At 40.0% G+C, this 23,912-nt stretch overlaps 3 long non-coding RNA genes across 3 annotated transcripts; 2 read left to right on the top strand and 1 right to left on the bottom strand.

Moving 5' to 3' along the window:
• Window positions 1-2,211: 2,211 nt before the first annotated feature.
• LOC118493798 lies at window positions 2,212-21,812 on the top strand. The gene is made up of 3 exons (XR_004895814.1): window positions 2,212-2,223; window positions 8,938-8,942; window positions 21,588-21,812. It is a non-coding gene; the product is annotated as an uncharacterized LOC118493798 (long non-coding RNA).
• Window positions 5,034-5,796, top strand: LOC116067395. Its single transcript, XR_004109196.1, has 3 exons — window positions 5,034-5,096; window positions 5,259-5,338; window positions 5,746-5,796. It is a non-coding gene; the product is annotated as an uncharacterized LOC116067395 (long non-coding RNA).
• On the bottom strand, window positions 15,597-23,565 carry LOC118493800. Its single transcript, XR_004895816.1, has 2 exons — window positions 23,324-23,565; window positions 15,597-15,751 (listed from the first exon to the last, which is right to left on the bottom strand). It is a non-coding gene; the product is annotated as an uncharacterized LOC118493800 (long non-coding RNA).
• Between the last annotated feature and the right edge of the window lie 347 nt (window positions 23,566-23,912).

Genomic DNA, 23,912 nt, shown 5'->3' with positions numbered 1-23,912 from the left:
CAAAGTATTTCTTCTTTCAGCCGTTTTAGGTAATTCATTTCAACTTTCATCTTTGACAGTATTACAGTTCAGCTTCAAGCTTTTCTAACAATGTATTTTAGCTCTTCACTTGGGTAATCCAGTTTAGCTTCCAACTCTAACAATTTTCCTAATTTTTTTAGCAATGTAGTGCATTTGAGCTTTAAGATTTTTTGTACTATTTGTTTCATATTTCTGCATTTGTGAGTGATTATCAGTTAGAAAATATACTCAGACCTCACAATGTTCTACGTCTTTGGTCATTATTCAACTTTTGAAGCCAACAGTTCAGTTTAGCATAAGCTTTTAACTTTTTTAACTTTTTCTTACTGATTTAAGCTATTCAACCAGTTTAGCTTTAGCAATTCAGCTATTCAGCATTCCCACGCATTTTCCGCAGGAAATGCATTTTCTAGTTATAATAGCAATTTGTACCAGCATTAATGCGTAACACTTGACATTGATGTAACACATTAACGGTGGTAACAAATGTACGGCAAACACTAATTATGCTTACATTTAAATGTTAATTGTGCCATCAGCGATGCCGCTCCAACTCCCACTTAGGTCCGCCATTGTTGTTGTTTTTTAACGAGCCGGCAAAGCCGCGCGCATAGGATTGTGCATTTATTTGTTCATCGCTCAACACTCAAAATGGCCGCCATGCCACGCCCACACCGTCAGATGAAAAGTTTTTCTTTTAATAACTTTTCATCTTTAAGGTGTTGGGATGATAGAGACCAAGTTTGAAGTACATCGGATGAAAACTCTAGGAGGAGTTCGTTAAAGTATAGCACCTTGACTTTTAGGCCTACTTCCTGTTGCCACTAGGGGGCGCTATGACTTTAAGTAAATATCGGCCTTTATTTGTCCTCAGGGTTGGACTCTTATGAATCCTGAAAAGTTTCGAGCCAATCGGACAATGTACACTCGAGTTACACCCACTTCCTGTTTCGGCGGCGAAACGCACAAAATGGCCGCCCCGCCACGGCCATGCCCTATGACGAAAAGTTTTTCTTTTAACAACTTTTCATCTTTAATGTCTTAAGATGGCACAGAACGAATTTGAAGTTGATCGGATGAAATCTCTAGGAGGAGTTCGTTAAAGTACGACATGTGGAAATGGCCAAAATCGCACTAATTTCGAACTTTGAAATCAAAATGGCGGAGTCTTGTGTGAGGTATCATTGAACGCAGCAGGGAGTTCCCCTTTCATTGGTGACAATTTGCGGTGTCTGAGTGCCGCGCAAATGCACGGTCGCAAGGAGCGGCGACCGCCGGTCCATCGCTGCTTGCAGCTTTAATTGAGTATTATTCTTTCTGTGACATTGTATGATTTACAATTACTCTCGAACGTATCATCTGGGTTCCCATGTTTTGACGGAAGTTAGAGGAACCAGAGGGGTCAAAAGTTGTATGATGCTTACAGGCAACTAAATGAAACGTCCTGTGTCATTAAAATAAAATAACAGATTATTCTGGGTTTGAACATTGTTGGAAGCATTTGGGATAGTGTAAGTACGCAACTAATCAAAATATATAACATAGGTATAGTCGTTTTTAGACATTTTAATGCAGAAATGTTACATATTGTATCTTTAAAGGTACAATATGTAACATAGAAAACCAATACATATGTTCTGGCTCTCTGGTCATTAGAATACGAGGTGATTGATAGCATGGAAAACGAGAATCAAGGATGTACTGCATTTGTTATGAAGATATTTTGTTTGCTTCTATGATATATGAATGTATGTAAAGACAAGACAAGGGGATAGACGTTGATCTTTTAAACTCTGACGAAGTGTTTTTAGCTTGTCCGTCAGGTAGAAGGCCATGAACGAGATAACGCTCCAAGCTTTGACTTGGGCCCCATAAATGGGGAAGTTAGCTCTCGCCTTTTCGCCAACTTCTTCCTCTAAGTCTTGACTAGGTCCAAAAAACGGGAAGTTGGCTCTCACCTTTTCGTGAACCACTCCTGGACTACGTAAGCACCACAGAGAAAGGTGTATATAAGGAGGCAGCTTCCCAGTAAGCACACATACGTCGGCATGACGTATGCAATTGATCGCTTCGTCTGCAATTGATCGCGGGTCATAAAGAAGAATAATGAAGCATCGTTTATTGAGCGTCTGGAGGTCTTATTATGATCGCAATCTATACATCGCAGCGACGTATTAACTATGTCGGTGAGATGTATTAAAAGTTCCTCAGTTGTTCGCGGGTCATAATGAAGCGTCGTTTATTGAGCGTCTGGACGTCTTATTATGATCGCAATCTATACATCGCAGTGACGTATTAACTATGTCGGAACGATGTATTAAAAGTTCCTCAGTTGTTCACGGGTCATTTGAAAGCATCGTTTAATGAGCGTCTGGACATCTTTACTACACACACTGTTGATGTGATGGACAGTGAATTCTGCCCAGCAACTTTTAATGTGTTAGTGTGCTATTTTCTATAATAATCTGAACTTGTGTAAATTATCTTTGAGTAGCCATATGTCTTCAAGTAGTAGACAATGGCAAAATAAATCAGAATGTTTTTTTGGTGAAGTGTCCCTTTGAATCATTTTTAATCATGTTAATGAGGAGTAGGCCTATGTAATAATTTATATTTATATTCACAAACAGTAGCCTATTGAATTTAATTTTCAAACCCTTTACCCTATTTATATTAGAATGAAACAGACAAATAATTGTTAACGCTTTAAATTGTGTTCTATTGAAAGGATCTAGCTACATGCTAACGAGAGCTCGACTCGGCGGAAGCATAAATACTTCAGCGCGGAAGGATACATGAGTGAATCGACAGTGATCCAACTGTCAGTCTCCGTCAGTGTCGATCAAAGTCGGGAGGATGGCGCTTGGACATTTAGCAACGGAGGATTTAATCACGGGCTTACTTCGTTTTGGAATAAAGGTCACTGAAGAGGAGCGAAGTAAATTCAAAGGTAAATTATGTGCATTTTTAATCTGTTTGTGGTGTTAATATTCAAAGTTGGAAGTTAACTTTACCGTTAGCACTAGCCAAGTTCATACTCTGTCAACATTAGCTAGCTACACTCGACATTGATGATTGCCATTATTAACGTTAACAGGTTAGTTAGGGTACAAGCGGCCGAAATGGGTTTCCTCAGGAGGGTGGCTGGCGTCTCCCTTAGAGATAGGGTGAGAAGCTCAGTCATCCGTGAGGAGCTCGGAGTAGAGCCGCTGCTCCTTCGTGTCGAAAGGAGCCAGTTGAGGTGGTTCGGGCATCTGGTAAGGATGCCCCCTGGGCACCTCCCTAGGGAGGTGTTCCAGGCACGTCCAGCTGGGAGGAGGCCTCGGGGAAGACCCAGGACTAGGTGGAGGGATTATATCTCTAACCTGGCTTGGGAACGCCTTGGGATCCCCCAGTCGGAGCTGGTTAATGTGGCTCGGGAAAGGGAAGTTTGGGGTCCCCTGCTGGAGCTGCTACCCCCGCGACCCGAGACCGGATAAGCGGACGAAGATGGATGGATGGATGGAGGTTAGTTAGTTAAAACATTAGCAGTATTATGTCCCATATTGCCATTCTACATGTTACGACATGGTACTTAGCTAGCTAACGGTACTTAGCTACAGTTGACCATCGAGATAGCTAGCTAACATTAACGTTAGCTATAAAACTACTGCGTCAGAGGAGAAAAATGCGTTTTTGCCGCCGAAAAGTCTTTTCTTCTGACTTACGTTAACGCTAGCTATAAAACGTTAGCTGGACTGCGTCAGAGGAGAACGATAAAAAGCGTCTTTGCCGCCTAAAAGTCTTTTGTTCTTAAATATATGTTAATGGTAAAGCAAAGCCATTTGGGTGAAATGTGACTATCGGTAGCCAGTGAGGGTTTGAAATGATGATTTATTCTTTATTTTGTCGTCAAACTGTCTTAGAACATTTTCGTAAAACCACGTAATGTTAACGTTAATTAACCTAGAAAGACTAACGTCAAGTTACAACACCAGTCACGTTAACGTTAACTGACAGAACCGACCAACGGTTAACCAACGGTTAACCTCCCTTTCGAGTAGCTAGCTAAGCTTAACATTTAACGTTAGCTAGCTAGCTGCTGTTTTCAAAATAACCCGATTATTATCATTAATAAAAAAGTAAGATAGGCCTAACGTTACGTTATATTAATATAGTGTGTGTGTGTGTGTGTGTGTGTGTGTGTGTGAGAGAGAGAGAGAGAGAGAGAGAGACTTTTCCAGCGTCTCTAATGAGGTACGCCTAAATACTTTTTTTTTTTTTTTAAAGATTATTTTTTTTTTTTTCATTTTAGGCCTTCAATAGACAGGACAGCTGAAGACATGAAAGGAAATGACATGCAGCAAAGGGCCGCACGTCGGAGTCAAACCCACGGCCGCTGCGTCGAGGAGTAAACCTCTATATATATGGGCGCCCGCTCTACCAACTGAGCTGTCTGGGCACCCTACTTTGTGTTTTTATATGGATATTAGGTCCGGACCAAACGGAGGATGATAGAGAAGCGTGATTGCATAATGTGCTTTTTAAATGTGTAACGTTACATTATGCTGTTACCACAGTGGTGGTTAACATTGCTGTTTTTCTTTTCTGTATTGTACGTTAGATAATGAAGTTGACGGAGATCCTTTACACTTTCTAACATGTTTTAATGTTTAACTACATTATCCTGATAATACTTACAGACTTTTGCTTAAGTAACATTTACACTGCAGGACTTTTACTGTAACAGTATTGTTACAGTATGGTTAATTTGCCATACATTTTAAGACTATTGTTTTATTGTAAGAGTCCATGCAGGGTTTGTCTACATGTTTTATTTCCTTATATTTGTGTTGGAGTTCATATTAAATTACTAAAGGCTCTCTTTGAAATTTAATTTTAAAATCCTATGATAATGTTGTGACATGTTTCCTGTTTGTTGTTTGTGCTGTGTTGCAGAATGAATATCTGCCGAAGATTTTAAGATGGCTTTAAGATCCTAGTACCCACAGTGTTTAGACTGACTCAAAGGAAATCTCCGCTTGCAGATCTGGCTTTGGAGGAAAGAGAGGCTGCCCTCACCGAAGATGTCCCTGGTAAGTGACTCACTGATCAGCCGTGGTCACCCCTAGTGTTGTGGAGCCATTTAAGCTTAATTTCTTTTCTATTTGTCTTCAGACAAGATAAGGCCTAACCAACCAAAATACACTGTACATTCACCTAATACACTTTCTTTTATTTTTTTACTTATTTTTCAGGGATTGATTTCAGAGCTGCAATCCTGCTGTTGCCGATCCTGTTCAGGGAGAAAAATGACATTCTCATCATACTTGGAGAGGTGTGTAATTTGCGTATACTTATTTTTTGTTTACATTACTTCACGCAGAGACTGGGAGAATTATATGCATCCCTTGGATGTCTTATTTCATAATACAAAGTTTCTAGCTGTCAATACTGGGCCTTGGTGTGGACATGGGGGAACACAAAGCTAAATATGGAAGAAAAAAAAATGCATGCACAGTAAGAAAGAACTCTGATTTCACAAAAAATGTTGTAGTCTTTTGATAGGCCATTAAATGATGGTTAAGGTTTTTACTTACCGGAGACGTTTTTGTGGGTGTGTGTGTGTGTGTGTATATATATATATATATATATATATATATATTGAACAGTTGTTTTTTATGAATGTTTGTGGTAGATTTCTGCAATTTAACTGAGTGAATACTACTTTATGATCTCTTGCAGGATCAGCCTGGTTGTAGCGCTATCCTATTGCATGCAGAGGGAGTTTGAAAGACAACCGTTTATCTCGCCCCTCGGATTGAGCCCTGTCAACGGAGAGTTCCCAGACCCAACATCTTGATGTGGTCTGGCCAAGCCTCCAGGAAGAGCGCCGAGTCTAAAAGCCACCATGGGCTTAGTGGATAATGGTGGTACTGCACCCCATGGCCCAGAAAGACTTTTCACATAGACTTTGTATGGCGAAAGAAACGTCTATATTTCAGCGGATAATTTGTTTCGGGGTATATCAACTTACCAGCCCGAACACTGAAAGGGTCCTTGGTTAAAACGTTACGTTTTTAACATTTTTAACATTCACTAGAAGCGAATCCAGAATTATAAAATTTTTTAAATATATATATTTCACTAAGTTAAACCAGTCTCTTATTCACTTGCTGTGCAGAAACCATTCTATACCATTTTACCTCTATAGAAAACTGAGAAGACTAGATAAAACAAAATAAATAGTATGATAATGATTCGAATCGAACGATTTTATTACAGCAGCAGTAATGAGGAACCCGGTCCTCCAGGCGCCGACGGTTAATAATTGTTTGTCATCTTCTAGACTATGATTTCTACAGATTAGACTGGTATTATTGGACTGTAGCTATAGTTTATTATAAAGTAGTAGTAGTTATAGCAGTAAAATGTTAATTAGGCCCCCTATCTAAAATATTCTCGGTGTACTAAGGTAAGTAATTTGTAATTTATTTTATCAACATTTAAAGAGTAAAGGTATGTTAGGATAACATATACGTTATATAGCGCCTGACATCTGCAGACTGTATAAATGATATCTGGTGGATGTAGAGCCTGACATCTGTACTATGTATAACAGGAAGATGACCACATCTGTAAGATGTATAGCAGATGTTAGAACGATGTATATAAGCCTGCATCTCTACAATGTATTGCATACGTTAGAACGACGTATATAAGCCTACATCTCTACGATGTATTGCATACGTTAGAACGATGTATATAAGCCTACATCTCTACGATGTATTGCATACGTTAGAACGACGTATATAAGCCTACATCTCTACGATGTATGGCATACGTTAGAACGATGTATATTGCCTGCATCTCTACGTCGTATGGCATACGTTAGAACGATGTATATTGCCTGCATCTCTACGACGTATGGCATACGTTAGAACGATGTATATATGTATATGTCGCGGAGAGAGCGGCTATATGTCGTTGAAACGTAGCGCAGCGACGTTGCGGGGACGTCGTGCCAGTGAGCAAACTACCAAAATACTACGTATCCCCGATGTATTTTGATTACATCGCCAATACGTCGCGGCGACGTATGTGTGCTTACTGGGTTAGAGCTCGCTGGCAGAAAAAATGAAGAAGCCGCAGAAGGCTCTGCTATTTTTTCACTGGGAAAACATCAGGGCTACACTTCTCACCTAGGCGATGAAAATCTAAATAAGGTCATTATGGTTTAAGTATCCATGAGTTGTAAGAGTGGAATTTCACTTTGCAATAATTTGGTGAAGCATTGATTGTTGATAGGACCCACTGCCACTCCTTAAAGGTACAATATGTAACTTTTCTGCATTAAAATGTCTAAAAACGACCATACCTATGTTATTTATTTTTTAAGTTGTGTAGTTACACTATCCCAAATGTTTCCACCAAATGGCAAACCCAGAGAAATCTTTTATTTTCAGACACGTCACATTTCATTTAGTCATATAACCTTTCACCATCTAGTTACTCGTAACTTCCGTCAAAACACGGGCACCCAGATGCTACGTTCAAGAGTAATTGTAAATCATACAATGTCACAGAAAGAAATACTGGTAACACTGCTTTTTCTGCAAAAAGGCATCATTTTGTGATTAATTACATGCCACTTTGCAACACAGTAATACAGCAGAAACCTTATTTATTGATACATATCAATATTAATCCATCTTAATGTTACTACAATGTATGTTCTGGTTGACAGGTAGCTAACGTTAATGCTAGCTAATGCTTGGTGGATAACATTATAGGGTTACAACATCATTCAACACGCTTATAAAGTTATTAGTAGTATGATTGTTTTGACCATGGATAAAAGCAGCACTGCGCTAACCCACGAATAAGTTCACTAGTAACGTTAACGTAAGCTGTATAGATAGACGATTAATCTAATGCTAATTTAGCCAGCTAGCACACCCCGCTCTGTCTGCCTCACTCCCCTGGCACAAAGAGACTTCATTCGGGATGATAGCTGACAACACAGCCGGGACATGTAGCAATAGCTAGTTACCGTTAGCCCCAGCCGGTGCCGGGTGCTTACAATGCTAACGGCAGTTTAATGAAGCGTCAGGAAACAGAGAATAGCAAACCCAGGCATCCTAGTCACAACATCAGCCATCCATAATGTTAGCTACCAGTGTAGCCCCCCCCCCCCTTCGCGTTTAGTCTTTACAGTTAGCTAGCTAAATTAACCCAACAAAAGGTGGGTTAAGCACCAAAACGAATAGTTAAGGTTACAGAAAAGTGAAGGGGGAGATCGGGCAGCTGGGAGATGTTCTGCTGCTGCTGACAACGGCAATCGAACTATCATTAGCCAGCGGCAATTGACAATCATTAGCCAGCAGCTAAAACCTACTAACGTTAGCCGCTAATGTAGCTTGCTGGCTCACTAGATAACTGGTCAGCTAGCTACCAATACAGATTGAATCAAGAAAAACGTAATTATGTTGGGGAAACTGCAGCTATTTTATTAGCATGACATGAATACTTACTTACTAAACATAACGTGAATAAACTTGAATGGGTAAACTCGTCCGTGAACAGATGCATTCTAGTCGACGATAGTTTTTAGCAATAAAAACTCACATAATTCCACGCAACTTCCCAACGTCATCAAACGTCTGTGTTTACAATCCATTGTTTTGGTTGAGAGACCCCTAGCGGCAGAAAGTTACATATTGTACGTTTAAACTCCCACACTTGAGTTGTAAGTGGACTGGTAGCTGTAAGAGCTCAACAGAGGCTGAGTTTCACTAACAGTCAATGTAAGCAAAATCCTAAATTTAATATTAAGAAATTTAGACAACGGTAGGCAAATTCTGAGTAACTGAGACTTTATGAAGTCAAACAACCAAATGTAAACACCTTTTTCATCATAATAAGCCCAGAAATAAGGGTATGTAGACGACTTAAGGAAAAAGTCTGCTCCCCGGACTCTTGATTTTATATTTCTCATTGTTTGGCTGTTACAATCAATTACCCACTGGTTGTTGAATAAAAATCACGTAAGAACCCAAGGAAAAGCTCTGGTGTGCACTTCATTTCTTGGAACGAGCGGATCAAAGACCAAGAGACCAGGAGTTTCTTCAAACCGGACATCGTTCGGCCCCTGAGGTGAGTATCAGCTAATTCCCGCACTACGGCTGTACACAGCTGACTATAGAAACACACTCCATATTCAGGTAGACAAGTCTTAGATGCTTGTGTACGTTGATATGTCTGTGTATAGAGATGTAGACATGTGTATAGGACAGGATTTCCTGAGGCGGTGTAAGGCAGGTTGTCCTGAGAGGCTTAACCTCCAGTGACAAAAAGGTAAATGTCAAATTAGGAGGAGGCTTGACTTACCTCTGCAGCAGGGTAGCAGCAGGGGAAGTTTTACCCCAGGTTTTTCTAAAAGGAGTTAACTTCATTTTAAGAAAATCTCTGGTATAAATAGATCAGGCTCAGTATAGCCTAATTATAGACTCTTACATTTTAGCTTGAATTGATTTATTTAATGAAAGTATGCTAGATTAATTGCTGTGTATGTCATTAGCAATGGCCAATGTTATGTAAAAAATACACAAAACAATTTATTTCAACAATTTTAGTTTTAATCAGGCTTTGCCACAAAGGTAAAATGTGCATTCCATGCAAACAACATCACAGTCTCCTAGAGCTCATCCACTGTGCATAGTGGCATGACTACAGTGACCTTTTCTTTGGTCTTGCTCATCCAAGATTGTCTGGTGGAATGGAGACAGAGGCACCACTGTACAGTTTTCTAAGAGAAGTCTTTCTGCTGACACCACAACACTGTGCTTCACATAAAGCATTTCAGCTGTGTCATTGCATGACAAAGTCCCAACCATTTGTCTTCTTAAAATACTGGCAAATTCAGCACCATATTCACATGTCTATGGCATATGAAGCTGTTGGCTCTGCTGAAATGGCCTTATAATCTGGACTTCAATTGTCCTATTGTTGTTATTAAACTTTCCCAGTATTCCATTAAAACGCTCAAATGAAAAACACCAAAAAGTATAAACTGGTCCGTAATCCAAGTCGACGGCTATTTTTATAGTCGACGTGTCATTTTATTATTGACCCCTATTTATTTTTGGTCTCCCGTCTCAAACAGCTCACTGTAATTCACCTCCACACCAGTCTGTGCGCTGTGTGCACCCTGCTGGTTAATCTGCTATCCTCTTCTCCCCCCTCCCCTCCGCCTTCACTTGCTTGGAGTAAGATGCGCCCACAGAAAAGGTAAAGCCAACATAAGTATATTATTATTAATGAAACGGTGAGCTAGTCTGTACTGTTTAGTACCTCTTGACAAGTACAATGACTGTCTTTGGATGTTAAACAGGCTACTTAGACTTTGGCAGTAATGTTTTAAACCCCACCATACACGCAAGTTTAAACGCGAGCAGCACAGCTGTGTGCCTGGCTGCTTTCAGCGCGATTCATTTAGGCAGAGCTAAGCGGGTGAGTTGCTTTATAAAAGTGTATTTTTTTGGTCTTGTAATTTACAGGAAGCAGTATGCCGTCTTCACAACTCAGAGACAAATTGTAGGCGCTACGAACTGGAGCAAGGGTAAGATTTAAAGAATATGCTTTCATTCTGCTGTATAAGGAAATAGATACGTTAATAGATGTATACCAATCTTAACCGTACATTTTGTTCACAGAGACTAATCTCGCCTCATTACGAGACCGTGACCTCTTATTTGCTCGGAGCAAATCCAGATTTATATGATGCTGACAATGACGCCACTGTGTGTAAGTAACTTTACCTGTTTTCTCCTTCTTTGTTTAATTTTACTGTGACATACTTTTTTTTTTTTTTATTCATACCACTCTCATTTAATTGTTTTCCAACTGCCTGTAAGACGAGACAGTACGCAAGCTGTGAAGAGTTCATCTCGGAGTCGAGCGAGAAGAAAGAGGGTAAGACTTAATTAGATTAGATCCGTTTTTGGTCAATGTGACTATTTTTCAGGTGCATTAATAGATGTGTTGTGTCCATACGCAGTGCATCGCACAGTACTGATTGTCTTTATTGATTGTTTTTACAGCTGCTGGAAGCGATACCCCAGCTAACAATTTTTGGTTGCGGGAACGTTCTCTGAAGGTTAGGTTTGGTTAGGTTTTGGTTGAAATGGAAAGTCGGTTTAACGTTCTGGGAACGTTAGTTTTTGGTTACATCGAACGTTTAGAGAATGTTCCCCTAACGTTGTAACCTAACGTTATAACCTTTGGGGAACATTCCCCTAACGTTCTTTTTTTACATTTCCTAACCTTTAAAAAACTTTAACAACCATGGTACCAAAAATTTAAAAATATATATAATAATCAGAATCAGTTTTATTGGCCATATAGACATATACTGTACAATAGAGACAACAATATACATATAGGCACATAACACAAAATACAATAATACAATTATACAAATATAATATCAATTCAAGTACACATGGAGTAGAGTAAAGTAATAGTGGAAATGTAGTGTGCAAGATGCATATTGGAATGATAAAGTATGTAATGTGTAGATGAATGGCCAAAGAGGGGATGACCCCACTTATCAGCAGTTCAGGAGAGTGATGGCAGTGGGAAAGAAGCTGTTCTTGTGTCTGGTTGTTTTTGTGTGCAGGGATCTGTAGCGCCTGCCAGAGGGGACAAGGCAGGAGGATGACAGCAGTATAGAAGATGGCCAATAGCTTGAATGAAACTTGAATGAGTCCACCCTTGAAACTGGGCTGTTGGATATTGTGAGGGGGGCGGGGGGGGGAAGCACTGTTGGGTCCTCTGTGTCTGCTGCAGTCATCGTGGGGAAGTTTTTCTGGGAGGCCGCTAGAGTAGAAGTCAAAATGAAGCAAAGTTACAAGTCAAATTAAAACCTCTTATCAGCCAAGCTAAGCATAATACGGATGTAAACAATAAAATAACACCTGCCTGTTATAATGCAGATTGTCAGGTCCTGGAAGGCCTTCTTTGCCTTTCTACCTATCTATTGTAACTCAAGCTCAGCCTGCCACTTCATATATATACGGTTTTAGAACGTCATTGGTTGCCACATGCAGTAGCACGCAACGGCTGGCAGTACCTCCGGTCGAACCTCCAAGAGTTGTCAGGAAAAGTTGCTGTAAAACATAGAAATACAAATTACACATGTGGAATAAAGTGGAGAGCTTGTGCAATCTCATTTTGTAAGAGAAGTCAGTTCAGTTATAATGATATTTGAATTTATGCAATTATATGGTGTTAATCTTAGGGCAGGGTAGGGCAGGACTATGGCTACTTAATTACCATTTTGTTGACCGAGACTCATGTTGAACTCATGCAGCTCGGTGACTGTCGAGCAGGGCGACAGCAACATGTCATCGTCTGGAGCAGAGGGAAGTGACTGCTCATGCTCTTAAGGAGCTTCCTTAAGATCATGAGCAGCTCATCCATCATCTCCTTAAATGCATAACAATACAATGGCAGTGATCTGCCAACCAATTACGAGTGATTTTTCTTGTTTAAAAGTAGTGGTTTCAGCCAATACCTAAGTGAGAAAATTCAAGCCAGCCAGACAGGCTGTTATTCATATGCTAATTAGGCCACTCTCTGGCCAGGAGAGGTTTCGCTGCTATTCATACACACTAAAAACTCCTGGGTTATTTTTGACCCAACTCCTGGGTTAAAAAGGGACCAACTAATTTCTGGGTTATTTCAACCCAGAAAATTGGGTTATTCTTTTTGACCCAAATGTTGGGTTAAAATAACCCAACAGTGTAGTTAATATAACCCAACTTCTGGGTTAAATACCTGATCCAAATGTTTGGTTAAAATAACCCAACTTCTGGGTCAAAAAAACAACCCCATTTTCTGGGTTGAAATAACCCAGAAATTAGTTGGTCCCTTTTTAACCCAGGAGTTGGGTCAAAAATAATCTAACTTGGGTTACTATGCCTTATTTCAGAAAATAAAACTTTGTTTTACATTATATTAACACACTTTAAGCACTTTAACATTTTTTATTGCATTAAATTAAATTAAAATCTATATAAAAAAACACACTTGGACCTATTTATTTTCCTATTTATTTTAGGTCACACTATAATAACAATATTAGTAAGAAAAAATAGAACAATAAACAACTCTCAAACATTCTCTCTTAAACATTCGACAACATTCAATAACTGGACTGGTCTTAATGCTTAAAGTCTTCAAACATTGGTTGTGTCATTTACTGCAGCTTAACACAATTAAACAGTTCTGCAATTAAGTAAGGCAGGCTTAAAAAATTTGACTGGTTTTAATTCAGATCCCTCAATCTGATACACAACTTGCTGCAGAAACTCCCATGCGGGGGCACACTGCTTGGGGTAGTTGATATCAAGAACATAAAATGCCTTGAAGCACACGTCAACTGCTCCAAGCAGTGTGCTCTGAGGGAGTGCCTGACCAGCTAATATCACAAATGCCTGAGAGGCACATTGCTGGGGATCTCCCAGTGTCAGGACAGAGGGGAATGGCTTCGATTGCTGGAGGTATTCCACCATATTTGTTCCAACCTAAAGACAGAGACAGAAAGATTGATAAAAGAAAGTGAATATTGTGTAGGTGAATTGTAAGCAAGATAATAGACTACCAGTTTGTGTTATAATGCTGATACTGTACAAGGACGCCAAATGAGCTGTGGTTCTTAATTGGTGTGTTCATTTTGAGTGGGTCATGAATGTATACAAGAAAATGTGGGTTGAGAACCACTGAGTAATAAAACTTAACATCTTTAACTTCACTTTCTAGTCAGATTGCTACCTTGGATAGCATCGCCCAAAACTGAAATACAACTGTGAGGAACCTTGGAGTTGTTTTTTTAAAATCAGGATTCACCCTTTAGCTTTCACATGAAACATGTCACTTGGATTGCCTTCTTTCACCTGTACAGTATAGTTAGAATTAAGAATATTCTCTCTCAGAGTGGTGCTGAGAAACTGGTCCATTGTACTTACAGGCATTTGGTGTATGAACGCTGTCCGGGACTCTTCAGTGGAGTGCCGGATAGTCTTCCTCCCAACCCTGTAGACGGCCTGTGGCACCATGGTGGGTAGCAGTGTTAGAGCTAGTTCCCCTTTGGCATCTGTAGGTTAACAATATTCTAGGTATCAGTATGTGTGTAGAAAATATAATGACTGTATAGAAATATGTGAATGAACAGATATTTGTGTCTCAACATACAGACAAATGTGACCAAAAGGAAAGGAATCCCAGGTCCCCTTACCCAGTGTCATGTCCTCAACAGTAAGTGAAGGGAGTTTATTGTCCTGCTTGGCCAAGTATAGGACCTTTTCAGCATATTCAGGGAGCCAGGTCTCAAATAATTTAGGTGCAGCCTCACCATGCAGCACCTGGAAGTCCTGAGCAATCTAAAAAAACACAGGAAACAAAGGAAAAAATGTGATATCCGCTCCTTTGATACAAAATGTAAATAAGGTATTGCTACTATATGTTCCAGTGGAACCATACCATGCCCGGACTGGTGAGATGAGGGTACTCTGTGAGGATTTCCAGTATGTCCTTGGAGCTATTAGCCCAGATCCAGTTGGCTCTGCATAACACTGTGTCCTTCATGTAGGACTGCACTTGGGTGAAAGGCTCTGAATTGTGTTTCAGCCATTCCTTCTGTTGGAGGGCCCTTTCTTCTGGAACGGTTGATTCTCCAGAGAAACAAATAAGAGATTACAAATAAGTTTATGAGTTTTCTTCCTTTAGCGCACGTTCAGACAGGGACAGGGAAGCCGGACGCCGGCGACATTTTTCAATTAATTTCAGTGGGGGTCGTGCATTTCCGCGCCGGCAGCCGGGGTTGCCACAAAAAAACGCTGCCGGCATCCCACGAGAGAAGTTGAGCCAGATTCAACTTTTGGGAAACCGGAGCCCCACGTTATGCTCCAGCTGCCAATCAGATACTCAAATCGATCAAACCTCCACAGACCTGAAATGTCTCTGAGACTATCCAGGTGGATTCACAGACTAAACTCTGATAATCTACCTGTGTGTGTGTTCTGACTTTGTTTATTTCATGTACTAGCTTCTAAATCTGAGTCTGACTCGCAATATACGCCGCAAAATAATGACACGAAGAAGTTTCATTTGATTTGTGTCCGATCATTATAGAGAGAGAGAGAGAGAGAGAGAGAGAAAGAGAGAAATTTGTTGGGTAGACCCACGGTTTGACCTCTTTCTAACGTTCCGTAGTCTTTCTTCGAGGAAGCCCGTGGCTGGGTAGTGGATCACTCCTCCATCCTTCATTACCTTCCTGGCTTTTGTGTACCATATTTCCTGGAAGAAAAAAAAAGATAGAACTTTCCTTATCCAAGAGGGACATTTTTAATCTTTTACAAAGTTTTGCAGTAGAGATAACACACCTCAGGTACAGATAAGGAACAATTAAGAGAAACAAGGGTTAAAAGCAATATTAAAGAAAATGATACATGTACACATACAATATATTATGTCTTGTATGACCCCTTCATCTTATTAGACACCATTGCTTATTAAGTGCATTCATATCTTCGTAAAAAAAAAAAAGTTTTAAAGTTTTAAATCAGCATCAATTTCCATATGAACCAAGATAATTAAACTCACATAGCCACTGTCTGATCCATCATTCGGGGTCGGGAATGTCTGCACCAATGATAGCGCCAGGGCCTCTTTTATGTTTGTGGATGGCCTGTAAATGTAAAAAAAAACGTTCAGTAAATAAACAAGTGATGTACAGCCTATACATTTAAATTTCCAGATATTTAAATATTTCCAGAAGTAAGACAATCTGAAAATATCAGAGACATTGAATTTCAAATACTCAACCTAATACTTTTGCAAGCATCGACAGAGAACCTGAACACAAAAAAGTCTGTTGCCTAGCTTTAAAGGGGACCTATTGTGCTTTTCCAGTTTTTCAGACTTATAAATATGTTTAAAATGTTGGATACTTATTCCAGAGAACCTGCTAAGACTCAGTTTCAGGCTGTGTGTTTTGTTGTCTGGGTCAGTTTCCGGGTTCAAGTCGTACTGTTGTATGGATGAAGTTGACATTTTAAAAGTAAACAAGCCAATTTCTGTACTTTTCATTTACTGGGTGTGACAACTTCCTTGAATGTGAGCAGAAGCATCTCTCCCACCTCCCCCTGGGCTGCTGCATGCAGCGGAGGCAGTAGCCGAAGGGGAGGGGCGAAGCACTAGATCTGAGCAAAGTAGTAAAGAGCCAGAATGGAGGAATACACAGCCAGCTTGTATGCAATAGTAAGAGTTTTTTGTTGATGTAAACTTTCATATGCGCTCCACTGAGGTCCAATACCATACTAAAAGCCCCTGAAATGAGCATAGTAGGGCCTCTTTAAGTTATACCAGATGTATCCCATATTTAACATACCTCTCTCCAAACCTCTCAATCAAGAAAGACACCAGAATTTGGGTCAGAGTGATCCTTTGTTTTCTATTGATGACTCCAGTGTCTTGAAGGTTCTTCATTATTTCTCTGCCACTGGACACTGCAGAAAGAACCTGTCGGAAATCCTAAAATAAATGACAAGAATAGTTGTTGAAGATTCATTGCAATTTACCAATTTAACCCTGGCATACCAATTTTGGACAAAGTCACAAATCTAAACGTGAATATTTGATATCCTGACCTGAAGTTTCATAGTCAAATATTAGCAAAAGGAAAAGGGGAACAAGTACTAAAAAGACTTGTAATGTATGTAATGTATGTATTAATAATGTATTAGTGCTTCATTCCATCCATCAACTTCTACTTGATCTGTAGTAAGGGCACATATTTTCCTTTCCCCAGAACAATTAGATACTGTGAGTAGGGCTGGGGGTAAACGATTATTTATTAACCGATTAATTGGGCGATTATTTTATCGATTAGTCGACTAATCTAATGACTAATTGGACGATTAATATAATGATTATTGTTCTGTTGCTCAATTAATAAAAACCATAATGTATCTCAAATAAATACCAAAAAAATTCTTAATAATATACTTTATTAAACAACAGTTTTGCGCAGCAAAACATCTTCTGCTTTACACAAAATAAAATAAATAAAATAATTTTACTGTTATACAAAATGAAAGGCCAGTCTGTTTACTCTTTTACAGTACCAACATAACTCTCTTGTTCAAAAAATTAAAAAGTTGTAGTGCAAAAAACAACTGTGCAATGCACAGTACAGACATTCCTGAGTGTGTTTAACACAATATAACAGTCCCAACATGAAACCTGGACATTGCTTGGCTCCGTTAGTTGACATTGGTGAACTAACAAACTGAATCATGATACTATAAGCTGGCTAACGTTAGTCTAATGTTATGTATTTGACTCGTAAACGACCACAGCATGAGTTAACACTAACATTAAGTCGTGACTCGTGAGTTAGCTAACGTTAGACAGATAACGTTAAAAGCTACTGCAATCTGCTTGCTACCGTTAGCTAGATCTAGCAGCTGTGCACTTTGGTGGTACTAGGCTAACCAACGCATCTTAGCTCTCTGTGCAGTTTGTTCGTGCTAGGTTAGTAGCTAACGTTCACGTTAGCTAACGTTAGCTACTATAGATAGCTGTGTTCTGCAGCCGTAAGCTAGCTACCATTCAAGCCAACATTAGATGATAACTAACGTTAGCTAAACACAGCTGTCTAGGCGCCAGTAGCTAGCTAACGTTAACGTTAGCTACTAACCTAGCACGAACAAACTGCACAGAGAGCTAAGATAGTTAGCTAGCACCACTTAAGTGCGCAGAGCTCAAGCTACACAACACAGTACACAAACATGAAATTAATTTAGCCAACGTTAGTACTTCTTATTGTCTCCTTCACGAGTGACAATGGGGTGCCTCTGTTTCAGATGCTCCCACATTGCTGTTGTGTTGGTGTGGTATGCCAACTCCATTTGGCAAAGAGCGCAAATAACGACACCTTTACGTTTGGGACTACATTTGAAGTATTCCCATACCTTCGATGATTTAGGGCGAGCTGTTTTTTTAGGACTTTTTCTTTTATTGGGACTTTTTGCAGGACTTTGTTGGGAATTCTGTGAGGAGGTTGCTGTTTCGTCCTCCATTCTACAATGTTTTGGTCTCCAATATGACATTGACGTAATTTTGACGTCTACGCTACAGGCCTAACTGTGAGTGCCAAAAAAAAACACAAGTGGGGGAACTGCTTCTAACATCAACACCTGATCTGCCTCAGACTCTTCCAGGGGGAATATGGGGTCAACATCATGGCTTCTGGATTCATTAGAAGTTGTTGGTTGAGGTGACGCAGCAGCTGGCGGAACATTAGAACCCTTCTGCAGAAAAGAAAATATATAAATAATATTTTGAGCTTAAGATTCAATGGGTTTGGCTATCTGTGTACAGGCACAAAGTAAAAAAATATTACTTTATCAGCAGGACACTCTTGTCTTAAGTGACCAGTGCATCATAGATCAAGGTGAGTGTCATAGGGTTGTGTATAGTTTTTAGTTATAAAAAACAAAAAAACAAACAAACAATCCCACTTTTACTTACAGTCCAATTTATCCAATCTCAGTAGTCCAAGTAGTGTCCCCTCCAAGTTGTCCAAATATTTATGTCAATAATTGAGTGATTGGGGTGATACTGATCATCTTCCACTGAGGCAGAATTACTTAAGACTAACTTAATTTGGTTGGTGTGTTCTCACATCAACAAAGCAGTGTAAATAATGGCAGTGGCTGTTCACATGCTTAACTGCAGTCTAAAAACGTCTGTAGCACAGAGAGATGTGTCATCATGTTCTCTGTATGACTTGACTGCATGTAATGGGTGATGATCAAGTAGCTCTTCCACATCAATAGCTAACAAATCCTTAGTGGGGAACACACTGTACGCAAAAAGATGTTTTTCAAACCCCAGTGTTTCCCACCTCTGCACAACAAGCTTTATTCTCGACCTGCCCATTTGCTCCAGAACCAAAATGTTTTTTATAAGCCCAAACTGAGGGTCCCCATCTTTGTCATAGGACATAAACACCATCATGCCTGATCTATAAGTGGTACCCTTAACCGTGACCTTGGCCGGTACGTACAGCTCTCTGAAAAGTGGGAGCCCTATCAGACCACTTTGGATCTCTTTATAGCCTTCGAGGTTGGCTAGAAATGTGTATCCTGGACCAATTTCTGTGTTGTGACTTAACAAAGACCCACACATGAAACTGTAGCACTGCATAATCTGGTGTCTATATGCCATTGTTTTACAGATGTTTGGGAAGTTGCAGGTAACATGACTGACACGTTTGAAGAACCCATGTTTGTCTTCAAAACGCATTGACCACAGGTGTATCAAAGGTCAGAGTTTTTGAAACACCTGCAGCATGAAATTATGTTTTGGCCGCAGATGTAAATGAGGATAAAGTTCCAAGAAAAGAGAGTGGTGGTCTTCAATGATTTTGCTCAGGTAGCGTGTTGCTGCAAGAGTAACAGATGGTGAGAAGATTATCTCCATGGACATGAGTAAAAGTAGGAGAAGCTCCCATTCCTTGCTATCAGTGGGGATCACGTCACCTAACATTAAAGGCTGTAAACGAAGTAGGCACCACATCTGAGCTGCAGACTGTCGCAGAGGGCTGTCAATATTCTTGAGATCACTCTTGCTTATTAACGATTGCTTGTTTCCCACATCAGAAAAGCCATAATCAAAGCTTGTAATGCGGTAGTTAAACTTATCTAGTGACATGTGCTTTTGCTCAATTAATGATTTTAACACAAGCTTGACTTCGTATGCCCCTACCCCTTCCAGAATGTCATGCATTACATCCACAGCTACATTGTCTGTCACGTGGTAGAAAGACAGGCTGTTTAGGACACTGTCCCTTTTAAGGCCTGTCTTAGAGGGGTTGTCTGTCTCCAAATCTGCCCTGTGAGTATTGGCATCACGCAAAAGGGCAAGATCTTCCTGTGTCTGTACTCTCAAGACATCTCTGTGTATTCTACACAGCCGACACACATGATTTCCACTGAAACTCTCACTATACCCAAGAACAGCATTTAAACCCAAATTGTCCCCGACTACCTGGACAACTGTGAATTTCACTACTCCTTGAAAGTCACGGTTGTTAACAGTGATGCCATCCTTCTCGAGACACTTTAATTCATCCACGATTGGGCACAACACTGCATCAATGCCGTAGGTCTTTGCGTCGTCCGATTTATAAACTGCTAGCAGGAAGTGTGACTGTAAATTGGACAGGAGATCTGGTGGCAAACTCTTCAGGATGAAATATATAAATCCTAACTTGTGAACTACAGTCTTGGACCCAAGAGGATTAAAGGTTTCACAATCATCATTGTACAACAACAATGGCACAGACACCTCTTTCGAAAAGAGTGGATGTGATTTAAAAAATTTTCCGTCAAACACATCCTGAAGAACATCCCTCTTTTTCCTTTGCCATTTTATCATTGCCTGTAAAATGCCAGGAAGTTCCAGTATCTTGACTAGAAGAGGCTTGAGCAGAATACGCTGATCGCTATCAGCCACAGCAACTTGTCGGACACTGCCAGTGACTGAATCCCTCTGCTAAACATAAGAGACGCTTGGTAAAACCTCCTCAACTGGCTGAATGAAGTTTCCCGAGTTTGTGAAATACTTTATCTGTTTGTAGTCTGTCTCCAGTCCTTTGAAAGGCTCGGCTGCATCTGAAAACTCCTGCTGGAGCTCTTCTACCTGTGGGCTCTGATCATGACCTAACTGACTAAACAGTGACATTGTCTTGGTTTTTAGTCTGTTCACAATGTCACCAATTAAACTTGAGGTGTGTTTAACCACATAGTTTATGTTAGTAAATGTCTGGGAAGACCTGGATCTTAGATGAGCTAGAAAAAGGGCTACTCTGTCTGTAATTCCCTCTTGCTCCAATTCATCCCAATCATCGTCTAACTGCTCTGCTTGTACACCTTCAACTTGGTCTTGATTATCATCTTCATCAACATTAAAAACATTAGCAGGCTGATGCAATACATTGGCAGGCTGGGCCAGAGCCTGGTTCTCTTTGTGTTCCCTATGTAGGTGCCTTCTATAAGAACGAATGAAGGAAAATGTTCTGTTACAACTGCTTTCACAACACTGAAAATATGTTGTTGAACTATTTACATTGTGTACTGTGCGTAAATGTGATAAGAGAGACTTGATATCACCAGGGATTAGCCTTTTGCACTTAAAGCATGTATACGCCATCTGCCTGTTGATCAGCGGTGATGAAAGCCCTTAGCGCTCTAGTGGAGATAACTTACAAATTCTCTGAAGAGCCTCAGGAATTTAAGCCTGGGGCCAACTTTGGGGACAAAATTTTTGATAGTGTCCTCATCTAAGAGAAGAAATGCCTCCTCATCTATGTCTTCATTTGAAAGACAGAAAACAAGACAACATGAGTATTGTTAATAAGTCGAGACAATTGACCCTTCGCTAAGCCCCGCCCTCCTTAGCTACTGTTGCTATGCCTGTCAAGCTTTCGTGCCTGGCACGTCCATTACAGTATGTAGGCACCGGTGTCAGACATTCCCAAGGAGATAATTAGTAATTTTTGGCGAACAGGTGAAATATCTGAGAGAGCAAGACAAAAGGGACTGCAGTATGCATTCGAGGGATATATCCACGACATAATATGCAACCGATGAGAGAATAATTTCATCAAAATTGAAGCTAAATCCTATAGGTCATGCAATAATGTGAGCCGCCTCATACGCTGACCATTCAAATGGGAAACACACAAATTGAGGAGCTCTGTTCATGCACAGCAGGGTAAGTGACATTTGAAAATAATCTAATAATTATAATAATTATAAATCAAACATCTTATCCATAAATCTTGTGGAATAAACACAAGACATTAGCTTGAACACTTTGCAATGATAAAATTCTCCTGCTTATATTTTTAGCGATTAACAAATGCTGAAATATATTTTAAAGTATGTCAGTGAGCCTCCGTCTTGCCTTTAATCATCTTAAGGATGGGTTAATAACAGATGTGTACCCACTTGATCGCTCTCTGGGACATGTTTTCATGCTAATCAAATGTGTTTGGAGCTTGAAACAAGCTAGCGCAGACCGCTGATTAGCTTACAACGCTAGTATTCGGGGCAGAAAGACAGTAGCTCCCAAGACAGCAGCCGCCTGTATACGAGAATGCGACTGTCTTTATAATCTATCTTTTTAATAAACTGTCTGTACACTTACAAAGTTCTCAATGCTTCGGTTAACATTTAGGGACCCTCATTATGCTACCGTTGAAGTGTGGTGATATTTTGAGCCTTTTTAGTGGTATAAATAGCGATTTGTTTTTACTTTCCCTGTGCCCCGAATACTAGCGTTGTAAGCTAATCAGCGGTCCGCGCTAGCTTGAAAACATGTTCCAGAGAGCGACAGAGTGGGTACACATCTGTTATTTAACCCCTAGTTTCGTTTTGCACCGGAATTGTCTTTATTTTACATTTAAATATATGCATTATGAACAAAGAACCGTCATTATTTCCAAGCAATACTGTGCTGAGCTAACATTAGCGTGTTCTTGCCTTGGAGCAAACGTATGTGTTTTTGTTAATACTGTCGACATTTAGCTAGTTGTGAATGAGGCCTCCCACACTGCTTGAGCCAAGCCCGGGCCTTTCTCCCCTTGGGTTTTAGGTTTCGGGAAGGGAAAAATTCCACCACCCCGTCCAAACTTTTAGGATACCGGGTATCGGATTTGCCCAACGCTTCGGCGTACGGTGTTTCCCTCGCTCGAAAGCTTGACAGACCTCCCGCGCCTAGTTACGGTTGCTAAGCCACAATTGGCCTGTGGCGGTTTTCGGGCGTGGCTTAGCAAAGGGTCAATTGTGAACCACTCACCAGACACTCTTTGATTATCAAGCTAACAAATAATCACTTTTAAGGGAATGCTGTGGCTTTAAACGTGGCCCAATTTGCTAGTTAACTAATGTGGTTCTTTTGCAGCATTACCCATTTTGTGTGTAATGTCTATACTGTCCATCTTTTCTTTCATTAACAAGTGTAATGACATTAATGCAAAGGTGAATATTTGGCCCATTCTTATGCATAAAAGCTTAAAGACAAGGCACAAGTATCTTTTAACTATAAGGGTTATATAAAATATGCATACCCCACTGTCGAAGAAGTTGTGACTTTCACAAAATCTTGCACCGACACATTTAAGCCCTATTAAAGAAAAATGTTTAGGTACAGAGAGATGATGTCAGGGTAGTAAGAGTAAAATGCTCACCTCTAAAATTCTCTCAGCTCAGACAGCTGCCACTCAGTTAGCTTATCAGCGACAAAGCTGTCCATTCAAAATGACCTGGAGAAAACATAGCAATATAGAAGTTAGCAACAATTTGAAGACTTGACCCGCTTCTTTAACTCTCACTACTTCAGCCAGTAGAGCACTGTATAATATGATAAGCACGGCGCAGCTGGTAAACATAACTCAACTATTGTGTTGCCTCGTAGCTCTGTAGCCGCGGCTAACGCGGCACGAAGTCGCCACTAGCTGCACTGTACTTATCGTATTATTACCGGTATTATAAAAATGAGATAAGTACAGCACAGGTTATGAAAAATAGAATTTAAAGACCGTGTAAAGTGAAATCAGTCATTTTCTTCTAAACAGATTAAATAGGTCAAATGTATTTCTCAACAATGTGTAAAAAGCATTTCAACCATTTTGACACCTAATTTCATAAACTTATCGTTATTTGTAATCATTCAAATTTGGCTGGGTGGTTAATAACACTTTCTTCTTTAGTCTGACAAACTCAAAACACATATTTATTTTGACTTTACACGGACTTTAAACTAGTTAGATGTTGTCG

Source organism: Sander lucioperca, chromosome 19 (genome assembly GCF_008315115.2).
Source record: "Sander lucioperca isolate FBNREF2018 chromosome 19, SLUC_FBN_1.2, whole genome shotgun sequence".
NCBI lineage: Eukaryota > Metazoa > Chordata > Actinopteri > Perciformes > Percidae > Sander > Sander lucioperca.
Note: the sequence above shows the minus strand (reverse complement) of the source record. Positions and strands in the feature narration are given on the sequence as shown.